General features: G+C 36.6%; 1 protein-coding gene across 1 annotated transcript in view; it reads right to left on the bottom strand.

Moving 5' to 3' along the window:
- The window catches only part of tmem132e (transmembrane protein 132E), a 349939-nt gene that overhangs the window by 160433 nt on the left and 169797 nt on the right, over positions 1 to 19709 (bottom strand). The window lies entirely within an intron of this gene.

Here is a 19709-nt window from a genome sequence, read left to right as displayed (position 1 = left end):
GCTGAGCACAAGCCAATTAAGTAATTTCATTTTTTATCAGTTTGACCTCAAGTCTTGAGGTGACTACCATAAAATGATTTAGATCTAATATCTTGACCTTTTGAAAGGCATTCATAAAAAGGTCAGATTTTACTGGGAAAATATTCTCATTAATGAAATGAAGTTTTCTTCTGAGGACATGAAATGGAATTTCTTAAAATGAAAGGGCAAATCATTTCTACCTTTGTGTTTGTGTATTTAAAGGAGATACACAATATGCACTGTAAATACAATATCCTCACAATGACTCACCAAGTATGTACATCACACGTCTAAAAAGATTTGATTTGATGCACATGTTTGATGTTTTTTTTGTTTTTGTTTTTTTATTAATTACAACACGTCTGCAATCAGGAAACTCAAAGTAGGCACAATTTAAAAAGATGAGAGCGAGAGGTTAAGTAAGGAGTGTTTGTGAAGTCTTTGTGCAGCTGGTGCCTTTATTTACATATTTACAGCTGAGTAATCATGTTTTCCAGCTTGTGGGACACGTACGCAAAGAGAAAGTCAAAAGAGCTGCTGCATATTCTTAGCAAGCAACTTAATCGGCAATTTTGATTATTTATTTATTTATTTATTTATTTATTTTTGGCATCCATTCAATGTTCTTCCTCACATGCACATTTTGGATGAGTTGCTTTAGCAAAACTTTTATGTGCTGACCTGTTATTTGGCCTATTACTTCTCTATTTGGATAGTGGAGCCACGGTATGTCTGTTGGACAACATATCTTTCCCATCATAATGGTACTTTAAAACATAAACTGGTCTTTGATGATGGTTTTCCACACATTTGTCAACTTCAAGTCATAAATAGGCACTTGACATGCAATTCTGTGCAACAAATTACAGTAGTTGTTTCAGTAATTAAGTCATAATTTGTCTTCCTGCATGATAACCTGTCATAGTTTGTACAGCAGCTTTTCCAGCTTTTTTGGTACATTTCACAAAAATCCCTCCACTAAATATGTTTGCTAATGTTTGTTTAGTCAGCTCACTGCTAGAGGTCAACTGATAAAAAAATAATTGTGAAGCCAATTACAGTTCATTAGTTGAAATTATGTTTATGGAAAAACACACAATATAAACAAACATTTGTGTTAAAGATGTCTTTCTCTAATTTAGTGATAGAGCTTCCAAGTCTGAGAAGTGAAGCCAAGGCCTAAGTATTTTAACCTGCATTCTTTTAATGTCCAGCAGGGGGCAACTCTATTGGCAACTAAGGGTGTCAGTTTTTATTCGATATTCGAACATAGGTTTGAACAAGGGGTGAAAAGTTCATATTCGAATTGTAATTACCCATTCGAAACGCAGGCTTTAATCTCCTTAAGCGCATCAGACCATTTAAAGTAGTTTGCATTGTATTCCGGTAGAGGGCGCTACTATCATACTGTCCTATTATAGGGGCCCCTCTTTTTTAACCGTGGTCTTGACCTGCAGCCTCTCAGCAGTAAAGGAACGATAAGCTATTTTTGCTATTTGCTAAATGGATGTTATAATGAGGAAAGTTGCCCTGGGCGGACAGTCACGATGCGGAACCTACCTGAGAAGCGTGTGTGGAAGTATTTTGGGTTTAACACAGTGGATGGTAAAGTCATGGACAAAAATACGGCTGTTTATCCAGTTTTTGGGGAGTTTATGATCTTGGTCGCTAACTGTTCTTCTACTGGATGTAGATGTACATGATGTTCATTTTGTAAATTATGGGCTGATTTAGAGTAGACACTACCTAGCTGACAAGTCATTTTCAGTTAGTCTGTCAAGCCCAACACACCAGGCTCAAGAAACTCAGATCAGAAATTAGAGATGGGATTCATTGCTCTTTGAGGGGAGCTGGTTCTTGTGGAGCTGTTCCTTTCAAAGAGCCGTTTAAAAGACTGGCTCATTTTTATATTTATTTATTTTTCAGAAGCCAGACTGGGGGTAACTCATTTTATACGGGAAATGATAACTGGGAGGAATGATATGGTACGATTTGGATTCAGAATTATTCAAACTTAGACATCTCACTAATACATATTCTCTTTGTGGGATATCTGAGTTTGAATTATTCTGAAATGTTGATTATAATTTCATTTGGCATGTGTGGACTAGATTCTAATGTTTGATCTGCATTCATTGTCCTCTTCTTACCTCCACTGTTGGGTGTTGGGTTTTTAAAAAGGGCCATGCAAATTATTTGTTGACCCGGACATGAAGGAGATTATTCTAGCAAATATTACACTTTGCTTTACTGTTTTTGTTGTCAGAAAAGTGCATCCAGATGCTGCTGCATTTTCTTTTGGCTCATTTGTCTTAGACTGCTGCGGTACTGACTACTGAGGCACTCACTTTAAGGCAGTGTGCCGGACAACTCAGATGACGTCATGCGATATTTGCATATCATATAAGCACTCCACGTGTACTCTGCAGTGCTCCTTCCCTTGTGTCTGTTCTGTCTCACTCAGTGGAGTAGCAAAGGATGAGCTCATGTGCAACTGTGCAAGAAAAACTAAAGAACAGCTCACAACTGCAACTCAGTTCCCATCGTTCATGTTAAAGAGCCATTCAATAGATTGAGTTCATTCGTGAACGTCACAACTCTAGATCAAATATGAATCAAGATTCTGTTACTGCACAGATTATTGCTCACCTCATATATTTTCAACAACTTTTTTTTAGCTATAGTTTGCTTTAATATGAGATGTGTTTTTGACCAGGCAAGCCGCTACTCAACAGTTCCATGATCTTGTCTAGAAATGGTCACTTTTGGCTCCAAAAAACAAAATGGCAATGGCGAAAATGTCAAATTTGAGTCTTTAAAACGGTTGTCTGCCAACTACTGGGTGATGTCACAGTAGGTTTTACACCAGTGGAAAATAAACTGGCTGTGTACATTTTAAACACTAAATGTCACTTGAAATTCAAAAAAAATATTATCAATTACTATCCATCAGTTTTCCAAAACTGCTTATCCTTATCAGCGTGGAGCCAATCCCAGCTGACATTGGGCGAGAGGCACACCGTAGACAAGTTGCCAGTTTATTCACACCAGTGGGCAATTTAGAGTCACCAATAAACATGCATGTCTTTGGACTCTGGGAGGAAACCAGAGTACCTGGAGAGAACCCACACAGACACGGGGGGAACATGCAAATTCCACACAGGAAGGCCCTGGTCGGGGTTTCAACCAGGAGCCTTCTGAAAACTTCTGAAAAATTGCATGAATACAGGATGAAAAGTTGCGATATGGATGTTCTCTTGACTTATATCACTGTAAAAGCAGGCAATGTCAATCTCCTTCATGAAACATGAATATAACCTTGTGACAATACAGTATGTTCTGTCCCACACAGTCCATCAGTGAGTTTTATTTTTAGATGCCTTAAATGGAGGCGGAAAGATTGGAAAGTATGACTAAAGGTGAGGAGGGAACAGTGCGAGCATCAGTCCCTAATGGCTCTCATGTACTGTATCAAGATGCAGGATCCGAAAGCCCCTAGGGGCTTGGCTACATGGTAAACACTCTGCAGGTAATGGCACTGCAACAATTGAATGGTTTCAATATTGTTGCTTCTTTCTGCAGATGCGTTGGCATACAAGAAAATGGCAGAGACAGCTGCTGCTAAGCCGTCATGTTAATGATGAAATCGATGCTGGCGGAGGAAGAGAAATCAGCGCCTCACTATACAAATTACATTCACCATTCACTCAGTACACCTGAGCTGCTTTTTATATTCTAATTTTTTTAATTAGTTTAGTATCAATAACTGAAAAATATTGTTTTTTGATGCACTTATTTTTAGATTTTGGGTAATTTTGCTTCTATAATGTGTCCAAATGCCCAAAATAAACATTTTACCTAACTGTATACCTGTATGTCTGCATCTATAGATTTTCACCAAAAGTGACTGTAAAAGTGATTTTTTGTTTGACGTTCAACATTAATAATCTCTTCCATCTTCCCTATGAAAAGATGTTTTGTTACATCATGTATGTAGAATAGATAGAAGGATAGAAGATAAGGGCAATGTGTTATGTGGAAACATATAGGACAGGGGTGGACATAAAGCGTGGGAGCGTCAAGGCTCACATATATAAACACATATATACACTTTCACTCACAGTCAATGTAAATCCATTTAAATATTGAATGGTTCACTGATGACTGTGTAAACACAGATTTTCATTTCTGGTGCTAAACACAACATCTCATTATAGTGTTTTAGGTTTATTTTGTGGGCTACATATTTCTCATCATCCTGAAAAGGTTTTAGTTTTGGACATATGTCCAAAAATAAAACATTTTAAAACATGTAATCTGGTATATCATTGGACATTGAAAATACTTACACCTATAATTTTGGAAGAATAATTGTCTTAATGTAAGTAATCTACTGGGGAAGTTTCATGGTGACATGTTATATTTTTTATGACATGTGAAACACCTGTTTTTGGCACTCTCATCCAGAAATCTCCACTTCAGTAGCATGTACATACAAACATTCCAGTTTTATTTCTATCTACCGTATATTCTTTCTACAGAGGGGTTCATATATAATTCATATCCTGATTTATATAACATTTTATTACTAAAAACAAGGAGAAAAGTTGTTTTTTTTGTTGGCGGGACTTTCTGATTTATGGAGTGATAAAAAGAAAAACCTGACTCCTATATGTCAACAAAATGAAACAAAAATTTTGAACCGTGTTTTATCCAGTGTTCAGACTTCTGTTCTGAAAATGTTTGCTGAATGTTTTAGAAAACTTGTAATACAAATGTAAGTAAGTTGTAAGTTTCACAGGGACATCTATCTATTTTTTTTACCCAGTGTTTAAAGCATTCTTTCATGATTTTCAAAAGAACATCTTTTTTTGTAGTGGTTCATGGTGTAAGTGCCATCTGTGCAGCGTGAGTGTGCTGTGCTCGTTAATTGTAGCCATGGTAAGGCGCAACCGATATATAAGCTCTTCTAGAAAATGGAAATGAATAAGTCAAAAGAACAAATGTTGTTTTGATGAACTTAGTGACTTGCATGCAGTCTCTTCTTCGCCTAAGCTCTTATTTCGCATGACAAGACTTTGCTGACTTTCTCAAGAAGCAGTGACATTTTAAAAGCCCCGGCCCCCATGTTTGTTGGGCTACTGTTCTTTGTGCATGAACAGAAAAAAAAGCACAAACATGGAGCGCCTTTTCTCAGTACAAATACTATAGTTCAGATTCCTTTATGCACTTTGGCTTAGAGACTTAAAGCTTGAGCTTCAAAGCTTCAGAGGAAAATTAAACTTGAGATATCTCCATTTCCAGTTTGGGACATAAAGGCCAAATACTAATGCAGTTTTTCAGTCAGTTATGACCAAGATGTGACAAATGTTCAAAACAAGATAATCTTCCCCAAGATGGGTAAGATCCATCTCAAAAGTGTCATCACAAGCAGGATTTATGGTTCATGATAATAAAACACAAACCGCTATCTCAAAAATAACTTCTTTGGTTTTACAGCCTAGAAATCACAGGCATCCATAAAATATAATTAAATATAGATGTGAGCAGCCATTAGAAGTGCAAGTGTACTAAACCCGCAGGGCAAATGATTTGACAGTGAGAAAATGTGCTACATTCACCAGTTTAAGAAAGTTCTACATCCAAAGTTACAACATTTCAGTGAAAGTCATGCACACTGCAGGTAAAACAGTACTGCAGGTACTGCACTTTTTTTTTAAATTGCCAATTCAACCTAATAGTAGATTCACACTGACCAAATGGGGTCTGACACCTCTTTGGCCCAATGCAAGCTTTGGCTTAAAGTTGGAAATTATGCCTGCTTGTATAAATGCCTGCCAACATCATATATTTCCTTCTTAAGTGGATGACATCTATCTGATCCAAAATAAAAAAAAAAAAACAAAACAAACAAAAAAAAAACTTCTGACAGTCTGAACAAACTTCACAGTGGTAAAATTTCCTGCAATGCCATGTTACACAATACTAGTGTCAACTTTGCCGCAATATCTGCATATTAGAGGGATTTCACACTGAAGACCTGCTGGTTATTGCAAAAAAATGTGTTCATCCTGCTAGGACTGGGCAGTTTTTTTCTCCCAGTTTGCAGCAGTCAGCAGTGAGTATTTTGTCAAAGGGGCAACTAACCTCCTCCTCTTGTCCAATGTGTTTAGTTAAAACTCTCTCTATATCTATCTGAAGGAAGACACACTGGCACACACGTGGCATGTGACAGGGTAGGCACTTTTCCCAGTGTCATTTGGTCAATATTATGATGGTTTTATTCTGACATATTTTGATGCGTTCTTGTCCTTTATTTTGCCCAGCATATAATGCATCTCTGAACTCTCATCCTTCTGACTGGGGTACTCACAGACCCCAGACCACATATGTTTAATTCACAATTTATATACTTTTATCCAAATACCCTTTCACGACTTTATCTAAATTAATGTGTTCCTAATGACTTCATATCATTTGTTTCTGTTTCTGTTTGTAATAATACAAATTGCAGCGTCAATAGATGGAACTATTTGTTGAGTTCATGTTTGCCATGGGTTCTAATTTAAGTATTTAACACTATCAGGGAGGGTGGGTGCACTTTAAGGGAGACACAGATTTCCTCTTCCTCATCTATGACTCTAAACACTGCTTTCCTCAGTTAAGGGGATGTTCAAAGTCATAATAAAATGTTTTATGACTATCAGATGATATATAAATAGGCTGTCAAGCATATGATTGACATGCAGTCAGAGCATGATGAGGACATTGCAGTCGTGTGAGAAAAAACACAAAATGATTTTTTAAGGTTGCAGAAGGAAGAATATTTCTTTCACATTTGAATCACATAACTAATAATGTGATGTGTTTTTTTTGAGAGAGAAAGTTAATGCTCTGATTGTTGTTTCTTACTGTAGTATAATCTTGGTGTCGTAGTCCATGTATGTAAAAAATTCTGGCAGGATGAGGGTTAACTGACTTTCTCTCATCTAAAATCAAATTGAATATAGAAAAATCAACATTCACAGCTAAAGATGTATTAAAATATCAAAATCTGAAAACAATCATCACCCATGTTCATCACAGACACAGGATCATCACAGTGCTACATTCCTTTTAACCTTAAACAATTTCAGCATTTAACAGAACATCTCCCAAAAATAGCTTGTTTGTGCCATAATTATAGACGCAAATAACACAATGTACAAATTATCATTTACTTGCAGAGAGAGCATTAGCATCTCTCCATAGACTTTTTTTTTTTTTACCATTTATTGTATTTTGACAATGCACAGCCCTGCTGGCGGACTGTGTTCATTGTGAGGAATAAAATACATCTCATTGTTATAGCCGCAATATTACACTCCTTTGTCTAAAATTGGAATAATAATTATAATATATTCAACATCATAACCCCCTGTTATGCCCTGATGTTAGCAAGAAGTTTTGGAGCATTTGCTGTGGGCGGCCAGGAGTTAACTGGTGATGCTCCAGGCCACAGAGTACTGCAACAAAGACAATAGTACAACAAAGATCCGCATTCAGCACTCAGGAGCTGGTCATTAACATGGGAAGCATGAATGTTTGTCTTTATGGTATTTTTAGCCGTGTTTTCAGCCTCCTTTTTCAGAAACTGTGGTGGTTTTATGGTTTCTGCTCCATAAGCCCCTGGCTGCATGCAGTTTCAAGGTAGACAACTAATCAAGATGAGTGCCGGGGAAGGACCCAGATGAACTGAGTGGGAGGAGAAGCAGACACTTCCTGTGTAAGGGTCTGTTCACACAGAAAATTTTAAAAGATGTTTATTTCAGCTTAGCAGCGCCAGTGCCATTTTATGCCTAAGGATAAATTAAAAAGTCATTTTGTCTATGGTTTCATTTTGTTTGGGTTTTTATCTCTCTTGCCTAATATCAGATTTGTGTTAGTGAAACAGTTAACGAGGGTTTGGGTTTTATTAAACTAGATTTAATCAGCTGGTTTAAAGGAAAGAAAGTCTGGGTGCTCACTGAGGGGCCAGGGGTGCCATTATCTCTGTGTGGTGAGGTGACATTTTAGCAGAATGAACAGTTGATGATGAATACTCAGATGTTTTTTGTCAATTTGGAGAGAAGGAAAACACAATTAGAAAACGTAAATGCATCACCCAATAGAGAAACTAAGTATCTTGGGGAACATTAGTGTTGCTGACTGCTGAAGTCTAGTACTGATTTGCACTTTTCAGACTCTTGATTTAACTATCTTATAGAGAAACCCATATAGAGCAGCTTTAGATGTACTCTTTATAGTGTTATTTATAGGGACCCAACAATTTCCACCATGAGCAACTGCCTGACAACAGTGGCAAGGAAAAACTTTCTTTTAAAGGGCAACACGTGGTTCAAAGTGGGCAACCACACTGCAGTTCCAAGAACTACACTAATATAGATAAATCTATGATAAAGCAATATCTGCCAATATACCGGCTTAGCACTAAAATTTACATTCTCCTGTGAAAAGGGGATGTCCAATCATTAAGTTTCCCTTTAACATAAATGGAACTACATTCATTTTTGTCAATAAATACATGCAGCACTTACACTTTTAAAAGCAACAATTTAGAGCAAGTGTACAAGAGTGCAGATAGCATGCAGACGTTTAATGCAGTCACATCAAACAAGAATCTAGTTGTCAAAAGCAGAATAAAGTTGTCAAGGAAAATAAACAAGAGCTCAAAACTCATAATTGAGCTTTTGACATATAAAGCTGATCTGAAAAATGACAAACCACAAATCTAAATTACTATCATTATCACAACTGACGTTGGACCAAACCCACGCTCTCACTGATTATGTAGTTTTTGGTTCCATATTGTAACATGCCTAAGAGAAATTTCTGGGTATCTAGTTTTTATTTGTGGAAAATATCTCTTATATTTTATTTCTTCCTCCACAGTAGTTAAACTAAGATCAGGACACAGATCTGAATCACTATTCTGAGGTTTGAAAAGATAAAAAAAAAAAATCACCTCATCCTCTGCATCATAAATACAAAAACAGGCCATGCTTTCTTTATGTGGTGATTTCTATTCTGTGCTTGAGTGTTCCATCCGACACTCTAATGTCTTATTACCATGCACCGTGAGAGATCTGACGTCCCTTTTGTTAGAAAGAACAGGAATGAATACATCTATGAAGGGTATATTGCCAAATGAAGTAAAGATTGCTGTGCTTTTATGTATTCATAGTTTTTTTTCTTCAACTATATTCTTAGATTGTCTTTTATTCTATCATACACCCAGCATCTAAGACTATAACCTGATCAGATGTTCATTTCCCAACAAGTTTTGAGTGGCAATGTGTGGGAAGAATACTGGAGAGTTTTTTTTTTTTTTTGAGTGCTTGCATCATCCTCTATTTCACCCAGCTGAACTGAAAGCATGTTCCCCTGCTGATGTGATTCTGTCTCATAACCTCATATTTCATTGTGTCAGCGACACCTTTACAGGCTGGGGAGTAAAAATGCATAGACCATCCCGAAGACTTGTTTTGTGGTATAAACAAAACAACAACTGAAACACACCAGGTTATATTTTCAAGGAAAATTTACAGTCCTGTTTTTCTTTGAAGACCAGGCAAAGGTTTTAGCTTTGATGGTGATGCTGTTCACTGTGAACTATAGGAGGCTGGCTTACAACAGACATACAGCAGGAGAACATAAGGATTTATATTTTACTTTGAACTGAGTTCCTTTGCAAAACAAAAACTTTTTGATTACATTTCGTTTAAGCAGAATTTAATATAGTTTAATCAATTTACACAAAGAGCAAAGAGAAACAATTTTGATAGGAACAATGGGTTATTCAAGTGAAGCGTTTGTTCTTCAATTACCAGAGAAGTAACAACACATCTCATCTGTGATCAGCACTTATTACTCTAATAATAGATAAACATGATCCACTATCACCTCATATCCCATTCCAATATCTGTCATTTCTAAACGATACATGATCATGATGTAGCACATTTTCTGTAAATTCAAATTAATAGTTTGTACAAAATGACCTCATAGAAATGCCTTTTCCTTATTACATTTTGAATTATATACCTGTCTCTTATCTGAAATTTTAAATTAAAATTAAATTGTAATGAATTTATTTAATATTAGTTTAAAAAAAATTAATAGAAAAACTTTTTAATTAGAGCTGTGTTAGTGTATAGTCAGGGTTTCTGCTCTGTCAGACTTTAGTCTGTAACATTATTTCCATGCAAGTTACACGAAAATTCACTACACAACATCTGTCAGTTTATGAGCGAGGGTTTTAGATGCAGCATGCGTTCATCTATCCAGGGTGAAATAAACAAAAGAGCATAATATAAAATAATAGAGCTACTTATATCGCTGCTTAATATATATCATCAAATCGCACAGCCCTAATCCAGCACATATAAAACATATAATATTAGTCTATGCAATATAGTAAAGGTGCAATTTTGCAAAGTCTGAGCAACACCAGCATCACATTTGTATACTGTATACAGTATGAACATATTTAGCATAAGTGCTTTGCAAGGTCAACACCATGTAACTGACAATCTTCTCTCTCATCTTCAGTTAAGGTCAGGCTATGAGCTTATTTAAGAGCATTCATACCACTTCAAAAGGAGTTTGTCTTCCAAATAAATTCATACATCAGTGTCATGAGTTCAGCAAGACTGGACTGGAGAGTCCCCACATTACTAAATACACAAATTCAGCCTGATAAAATCAAATATGTCTGAAATTTAGGAAAGGGCCAGACTAACTGTAATATTTTCCACACAACCATCCCAGCTTCACCTTACCAGCCTCAAGTCATTCATGAAACTGTCTAAAAAATGAAGACTTTACTGATAAGTGAATGACCCTTACACAAAAAAGAATAACAACCTAAATGGTCCTTCTGGAAAGTCAACAGGTTAATGTCAGAAATAAAAAACATAAATACCTCTGATACACAGTACACAATCAAATATTGACCATTAACTGAAGGGTTTCCAAATAGCTATTTTTTGTTTTGATTCTATTATGTACAGACAGAGAACCTCCAGCTTATTACAAGTGCACTTAAGTTGCCATTATTGTGCAGGTATTCTATTTCTGAACATTTGCTGGCTAGGTATCATATTGCATGAGCAGTCTTCATTATTAGATAACAATTGCTGGTAAATGGTAACAAATAGAGAGGCCGGTGAGTGGAGATGAGGCTAGATAAGATATAATAAAGTTATACAGACAGTGCATTCAAGAGTGATTCAATTACAGCCTAATGTTCTAGATTACCCGGTCTGTGATCAGATAAAACGAAGAACCACTTTCCAATAACAGTACACCTATAGTCCTGTAATTGCAATGCATTCACTGTGTCACTATAATTAAGCCTATAGTTAAATGGGGTGGTGTACAATGAGCATCCTACACCCCGAACAGCGGTGTAATGACAGACTGTACCACATTGTAAAGCATCCCTTTGTTTAAGTGCAGAAATGAGATTCTTGCCAATTTCCCAGACATTGTTCATGCGGCACGTGTCAGAGGCATGGACTCAGGCTGCCTTCAGTTGTGTAAATTCTATTAGATTGATGGCCGCGTGTGCGTGTGCAAATGAAAATGCGAGTGAATTGTCAAGTGCGCGAGGAAGTGCATCAAACCGTGCCACTGCCTACAGAGCATAGAATCCATAGATGGCTGCCGACGCTGATACAGGATTATCCTCTGGTGGATTTCCACATTATACATCTCATCTCCTCCTGCAGGAACCATATTGCACAATGGCTGGATCAGGCCTAACAAACTGATAGCAAACAGGGAGCCCATAGTGCTGGATTTCTTGTTGTTATTTCATCCTATCATATCATCCTATGTGGAAAATTATGAGCCATATTGACATTTTCAAGAGTTTAATTTGTGAGGCTAGATGTTAAAAATGCACTCAATTGTTTCCTTAAAGCTGCATCAATAATTTATTATTCAATATTTACAATAGATTTGTCATTAAATTATCATAAAATATCATCATACTGAGTTCTCCTGTCTACAGGAGTCTACAGCTTCAAGTACAGAAGCATTAGTTATTATTTTTAAAATTGTCATGTTGTTGTTGTTATATTGGGGAAAAAAACACTTAAAAACACTGGAAATGGCTAAATTGGTTTAAATTAACACCTTTTAAAAAAATGTCAAACGTGTTAGATAGTGTACAATTCAGCTGCCTGCATTAGATAGAAACGAAGTTGATGAGCAACTGAACAGTCAAGTTTGGGGCCATAAAATCAAAACAGAGGTGGAAAATGCTAAGAAAAAAGTCTAGAGTTAAAGACATTTGTTGAGTTAATGAGCTCAATGAATTGCTCAACTTTGATATCATATATACAACACAGATAGTTATATCAAATCCCACTAAATATCTACACTAAACTAAAGACATGCTGTACAAACCAGTACTCATTTGTTATCTTAATTACTATAGTTATGACCGGAACAATGAAAGACCAACCGATCATATAAAAGGCTTGAAGAGATATATGCCACAAACATATCACACTACATTGCCCTGCAGTGCCACAGGGTCTTTGGGACTGCTGGGTTAATAACAAGGTGTCCACTTTCTACTTTCATCTGGGTATATTGTGGAGGCATCATTTGACTCACACATTTAATTTACACAGTAAAAAATAAACTAACAACTTTGATTAAGGTTAGTTCACCAAGTTTACTGAGCAGTTGACTCCTGAGAATGAAACCTATATCATCCCATATCATAATAAACAGCACCAATTTTGAAATCAGATATGAGGATATTAGAATCTCCAAATCACAAGGATACCTTAAACTCGAGGCTTGTGGGAGAACCTGGAGAGAACACACCAACGATCCAGAGAGAGCTAGCAATCAAACCTTAATCTCAATCAAAAAATATGTGCATTGTAACTGTTGACGTAAATGAATACCACCAATCAAACAACCTCTTATGGGACATAAATCACACCATGATAGGCATTATAAGGCACACTTCAACATCTGTGAATCTAATTTCTACCTTTCAAAATAAATGCATTTGTGTAGACACCTGCTCAGATGTTGCGACTTAATTACAAGTGTCTCACGGGAAGAAAAACTTACATCATGTTGCGTTTGGAAACCAGAAGGCAGTCTCATGGGAAATGGCTGAAGGGATTTGTCACATTTGTTTTTCTCCGATGGAATTCTCTATTGCGAGACAGTGAAGGCAGCACAGTTCCTCATTAGCATCGCAAGTCCTTCAAATGTTTTGTAAGATTAAGACGAAATGAATCTTCATCCATCACTATTTAGGTGATAAGAAGGAAATAAATTGGCTTGATTCATAGACATGGGGCATCATTTAAGACGCATTAGGAAGATATGCTGACTTTATAAACCTAAATCGCACAGTGGGATACAAACAAAAGATAGCAGGGTTTCTCCTGCACTGAGAATTGAAAGCCAGCTCCTTTGCTCAAATTCTGTGCCACGTTATCCAAAACTTAACCATGTGCACCACTGCCAACTGTAACTGCAAGACAATGCACAGTAGCTAGTAAATTAGCACTAGCCATTAAAAACCTAAAAGTGGCATTCATGACAAGATGCAGTAAATCTGTCAAATCTGACAGACAGAATATCAGCTAACGGAAGAAGGGGATAATGATGGTGGGGAGTTATACTATGCTTCGACTGGTTTCCCTGTTAACCGGTGACTATTCCCTGAATGCCTGCCAGTGGGTGTTTGTGGTGATGGCAGACTTTGGAAACTGCAGGATAATTTTTAGCTGATAATGTGAATGCTCTTTGTATATTTTATTTTATATATATCTATCAGATCCATTTGTAGTCTAAAACTTGGGTAAATGTGTGCCACCAAATAATACATTTGTGCAAAAATAATGGCTATTAAAGCTATCAACCCAGGCACAGTTTTCGTCAGTACACAAACAGCCTTTTTCACGGCAGTCATTCTAACTTATCGTGATACGGAAAGCACAGGTGTTGCTAAAAACCTTGATGGCCGCTCTCTTCTATTCAAATATCGCATGATCCATGATCCAGTACAACACCAGGACCCTGAACCTGAAGCAGCTAAGCGGAATTCAGCCATCATCAGTTCTATTGTTCACACCTGTGACATGTCAATGTCAATATTACAGTATGAAAATTCGGTGTTCATGCAGTGCAGGTGTTCCTATTGGCATTTTGGTGTATTATGGTCTGTCAGCATAATGATCTTAATATAGTCAATATAGATGTATTCACCTAGTGTATTTTTATGTGCAATATTGTGAACTGGTGAACCCCTTTCTTGTTTATATTATTTATTCGTATTTACATTTGACCTTTATATTGTTTATACAGCCTATTATTGCTGTTGTTTATTATTAATATCGTTTTTTGTATTGTTTCTTCTTGATTATATTGATGTTTATATGTTTATATAGCCTATTATTACTGTTTTTTACATAATTTATTCTTGTTTACATAGTTTATATTATTGCTGCTGCTGTTTATGGTTAATATATGTATTCATATTGTATCATGTTTATTTGATGCTGTTTATATTTTACTGTTTACTTATAATTCTTTGTGGGGGCGGATGTGATCTTATTGATGATTCTGCTATGTGTGACCTGCTTTGCTGCCAACACTAACTATCTAACACTGGAAAAAGCTGTATTGTATGTATCAAGCATTTGAAAGAAGCTGCAAGGGAAGGATTGTAAATATTACATTTATTTAGTAAAAGATCTATCTATCTAAAGCGAATTACAATGAGTATGGATACAACTCCAAGACTGCAAGGATCTTTCAAGTAGTGACTGAACTGCTTCATGTGCTAGATTTAGAAACAACCATGGTTAGAAGCATTTAGGAGCCATAATCACACCACAGTTATGCATTTGTGTGGTCAGGTTAGTGTGACAACAGAGATGTAATGATATATTATCATGTGTTAGAGTTCATCAAAACTGCACTCCTCACCAGATGATGTGTATTATGTTTCTGCTTTTCAGAATAATAAGAGAAGAAAGGAGATCTCCAAGTTTACCAGATACCCTTTTAACTTAGAATCAAACAATTTCCTTTTTTTCTGTGTGTCTACCTTACTCTTTTGCCCTGTCCACTTTGCCAGGATAAACATAAAAACAACGAAAAAGGTCAGGTTCATTTGAATACAGCAAAAAACAAAAACAGACTTGCACTGTTAAATGGGGAAACGCATCATATCACATCTTTTCTTCAGTGTGTTGTTAGGTTAAAGAACACAATCTTATTATCCTTTCAGATTTGAGTACTGTAAAATACAGGAAGTTTCCTCATTGACTTGATGTGATAGAGAAGATGAAGAAGGCATGTTCGCACTGCCCACGTTGTACCATCAAGATTTTGTACCAGCCCACATAGCTCAGTGCCTGTCGGTAAACAAGACCGCCTCCTCATCCTCTCCGGAGGCTCATTAAAATTTGAGTACCAGCTCCTCTTGTCAAACAGAGTGCGCTTTGCTTTTGGGGGCCCAACAATCCAATAAATGTGATAAACCTCAGCTATAGTCACCTGTGCAATGTAGCAAATTACTTCATGAAAGCTGAAATAGGGGAGAGGGGAAATTAGATGACTGAGGCGTCTGTGTGGACCATCTTTCAACTTTAAAGCCTCCTTTTTATTGAACAGAAAGTTCATCGTCCGTCACATCCTTTCACCCTTCATTAAGCAAAAAGTAAAAGGAGATGTTGTGTAATTGAAGTAACTTCAATGTCTAGCCTAGTCTTTTTTTCCTTGATTCATTTCTATCTTTTCCAAAATGACAACATACTTAATCCATAATTTGATTTATATGGCTATATTCAATTTAGGTGGATTATAATGCCTGATTGTCGGCGGTGGGTAGTAATAAATTGCAAGTAATGCACATGGACAAAGAATATTGGAGTTATTATAATGAAAACATCATCAAAAAAATTAACAAACAAAAACTGATGTTAGCAAGCTGACTACATTAGTTGTCTGTTGAGCTTCTAAACTGGTGTTCTTTATAGAGCAGTTTATGTAACGTAATGACTTAAACATTAATAATTACTCCCTAAAACGTTTATAGTAACATGTATCTTGTTGTTAGCTGTACTTAGTTAAGTTAGCTATGTTAATTATTCATGTTTAACATTAATCTTTTATGTAATGAAAACTAAATTAACTTATCCTACATGACTGGTTAAACTCATGATAAATTTACACCCTAAAGAAAATGATAAAATAGAGTATCGTTGTACTTTTATGTAACTATAGATTGTCAGTACTCCACCCACCACTGCTAATTATAATAATACGGTAAATAATGCATAATACAGTAAAAGTGCAATTTTGTAAGGACACACACAGACATGACACAGACTATGTCGTCTTAACAGCAGCAGACTGTGGAGAAGTAGTTTCCTTCCTGTCTGTCCTCAGTCTGATGATGAATACGAAATGTGGTCTGTGGTCCGTGAAGACGCAGTACGAGAGCGATGACCTGACCCTGTGCAGCTCTTTTCTTAGACACGGCCACCCGATTAAAGGCACTGCCATTTATTAAATATGTTCCAGCCAAACAAAGATCCGGCTACCTTCACTGATTTCATAACCATGTCTCTCTGTAATTCATCTATTTCGTTCTTTTTGCAGCCTTCTGTCAAGGTTAAACTTAAGTGTATGTGTGTGTGTGGAGGGGGTCATCTGCTCCATTATGTGTCTCCTCATAAAGACATTTCAAATATGTGAGCAGTAGTTTGGAAATGATTGCGTGTATATGACTTACCTATATGATGAGGAGACCATCAATAACCACAGGTTGGCAGCAGATGGAGACAAGAAAGGAGAGAAAAAAGAGAAACTTAATTATGGATGTTAAACAAGCACAAGTACAAGAGTTCAATCTCAGACACAGAACAGATTCGCACTTGTAAGGAGCATAGTATTGTCATCTTAACAGTGGAAATGATCACACTCGCCTCCTCTATCATCCACCCCTGGAGGCACTCTATGACTCATTGGAAAAAAGAAAAAAGAAAAAACTCTTAACATCCGCCTGAACGCAGCCAGTCTATGTAGACATGAGTACATCTCTCCCTAACCACCCATTTCTGACCAAAGACATTTCCAGCTTTAATTATTAACAGGAGCTCTTGTGTGAGTAATTATTTTAGCAGTTAATAAAAATTTGATTGGTTTCATTTCTTTCGCAAACAACTTTACTTTAAGCTCTATTTTTTTTTCTTTGACTTAGTCAGGCAATATTTTGGTATTAATAGTTTTCCTCCTCATATTTTCCTCTTATTTCCTTTTCCCCTTCTTAAATATTTTGGCATTTGAGTTATTGCTGTGCAGCCATGAACTAGATTTCATCAACAATTCCATTTCAAAAGTATAATAAATGCTCAGAAATAATTAACAACGTAGTCGCAGTTTTGAACCAGAGCAGGAGTCTGCAAAAATAAATTACGGTAGAGACCCACAAATCACAGCCCACAGGCAGAGTTGTTTTTCTGGATTGGGAGATAAATTGGTCATATTCTGTTCATGAAAAAAATTACAGATGGGCTTAGTACATAGTCAAGTACATAGACTGAAAAAATGTAATTTTCTTCAATGAAGCACACACTAGCTAAAAAGAAAAAAAAACAAACATTCATACACTGACCATTCATTATCAATAATTGCTATCTCCAAGTATGAATTGGATCTCCAGGGCAGACTGGACTTGAAATGGATGCAACTGAGTCAGGGATAATAAAGCTGGCAACCATTTTGGAGGCAGCACAAGAACGGAGCTTTTAAAAGTGGTGTACAGGTGCTCCCTGCCAAAAGGTTAATGTGGCTTGGTACTCTGTATGTGGGAGTAATTACAAAAGGAAAGACATCGCATTAATGTTTTGAAAGCTGGGAATCTCTGCTTCTTTAACACTCCACCCAAACAGAATCAAAGAGATCAAGTGCACTTGCTTGGTTGAAAATAAGAATATATATAGATTGTGAATGTCTACAGTGTACTTGTATATGATTCAATGAATAGAGGTAATGTGTGTTTGAAGGACAAACATGCAAATCGGTTGCATTCCCAAAGACTATCCTGCAGCAATCTTACCCCCACATACTATTCATCCATCCATACAGTACAATGCAATAAGCTCACAGGACATGTGAGCATGTGAGTCAGAAAGCCTCAATGTGAAAGCATTGCATGAGAACTCTACAAGCTGAATGAAGCACAACAAAAGGCCCTGATAAAAATCACACAGAGAGACTGTGGAATGAAGTAAAAAGGGCACCGCAGGGTGTATCCATGTCTCTGCCTAAAGAATTAGGAGTGGATGCACTGATTCCAGCTGAATGGACAGAAATGTGACGGACAGCTCTGTCCGTCTCACTTCTGTTGACGCAGCTCACGCATAGCTCATTCACAATGCGGCAACAATCACAGCAATAAAAAAAAAAGGAACTTTGCCACTGTAATGGTGCTGGATCTGTATGGATGGTGACACCAGTGAGTCATTTCTGTCAGTTTCAAAAAGCCTCTGCAACTTTTTGGTCTGTCAAATGGGCGCAGACAACTAGATCATGAGCTGCTGCTCGACACAGACATTCCCTACTGAAAAACAGAAATAAGAATAAATCTAAATGGACAGACAACAACCAGATCAGTCCAAAATGTATTCTTTAGCTAACTTAGGAACTTTGTATCATGTGAACAGAGGAAAACAGCTAGTGTGACAAATGATTTTGATTTGTTTACGATTTATTACTATTTATTTACTTCCTAAGTAATTTTAGCAGCATTTGGTGCTTGACAGATGGTAGATTTTGGTTCTTGGCTTTAATCGTCTGAAGAGGAAATGTCTGAGCAAAACATTGAAAGTCATATCATAACCTTAGGCCAACTTACCATAAGGCAGAGTTAAGCAACTGCCTACATGTCTTTTTTTTCGGTTATTATCCAGGCTTTCAATACCTTCTTAAACATCAAACTCAAGGATTGAGGATTTGAGGAATTTCCAGGCCCAATTCCCTCCCATTTAAGCAGCTAAACTTGGATCAAGGTTAAATACTGTTACAACAACAGTTTTTTAAATCAAAATGAAGGGAATGCTACAAAACCTTGGAAGGACAAGAAGGGGAAAAATGGTTGAAACAAACCATAATTACTTGCATGCTGTCATTAAGTCCTATACATCAATAGAAGTGTAATAAAGCAAATACCGCTGATTTTAGTCAAATACAAAACGTGTTCTTGAAAATCACATCTAGCAAAAGTCTGCCATCACTTACCACCCTCAGTTTATAGTCAATTGATTTTTTCACCTTGATCACTCTCAGACTGAGGCCGCTGAATTTCAATCTGTATCTTTTATTTATCTATCTTTTTTATTTTCTCTTCAAGTTCAGCAACTGCACTACTTGAGATGAAGTGGTTTCAAAGTGGGCTGAATAAAATCCATCGTCCCCCACTTCTCATCTGTCAAGTCCAACTAAACAAAACACTAAAAGAGAAGTGTTTAGTATAGAAAACATCTTATAGTAATTTGTCTTGATATGTCGGTATGATTATTACAAATATATGTGGAAATCTATAAGATAATAATGTATCCTGTGCTCCTCTTTACACATCTTCAAGTATTTGCCAAACA

Source organism: Larimichthys crocea, chromosome III (assembly GCF_000972845.2).
Source record: "Larimichthys crocea isolate SSNF chromosome III, L_crocea_2.0, whole genome shotgun sequence".
In the NCBI taxonomy this organism is placed as follows: Eukaryota; Metazoa; Chordata; class Actinopteri; family Sciaenidae; genus Larimichthys; species Larimichthys crocea.
The sequence above is the reverse complement of the archived record's forward strand: the minus strand, read 5'-3'. Positions and strand labels throughout refer to the sequence as shown.